Source organism: Microtus ochrogaster, unplaced genomic scaffold (assembly GCF_000317375.1).
Source record: "Microtus ochrogaster isolate Prairie Vole_2 unplaced genomic scaffold, MicOch1.0 UNK86, whole genome shotgun sequence".
In the NCBI taxonomy this organism is placed as follows: Eukaryota; Metazoa; Chordata; class Mammalia; order Rodentia; family Cricetidae; genus Microtus; species Microtus ochrogaster.
Window position 1 is genome coordinate 73,377 of NW_004949184.1, and position 700 is coordinate 74,076.

The window sequence follows — 700 nt, forward strand, 5'->3', positions numbered from 1 at the left end:
CTCCATATATTTAGCAAATTATGTATTCTTGGTACAAAACATGTATATATGCATCTGTTATTTTTGTGCTTTGTACTCTATATCCTATTCATATCTTTATGCCTTAATAATATTGATACAATTATTGTAACTGTGTGAAAAATATTGAAACTAATAATTGTTACATATCCATGCTGCTCTTATTCAATGTTGTTTTATTCGGCTAAGCCACTTTCAGAAATAATTATTTATGACATATTCTCTGCATGGAAGTGTGGAGAATTTGAATCATATAATAGATAATAATGATATTTAAAATTTTTAATTTAATTTAATTATATTATAATAGACAGTTTTATCAACTAAGTTGTTGGAAGCATGGTTCTACTGATTTATCATCGTGTTCATTCCTTGCTTTCTTTTAACAGTTGTCTTGATGTCTTCAATTTCCCAATGCAAAAATATTGTGTTGAGAACACCCATTTTTAATGCTAGTGATAGCATTCGATAAGTATTGTGATTGGAAGCAGATTACCCTACACTTGGACAGAAGTAGGACACGGTTGGACTTGGAATTAAGCCATCTTTTGAGGGATTGTGAAGAAAGCAAGTAGCAAGATTACCTAATGTCCTTATTTGCCTCTGCCTCTGAATGTATAGCTTTCCATTATTCCCATCTGATATATTCTCATGACTATATAGAGAAAAATAGAGAAGGGAA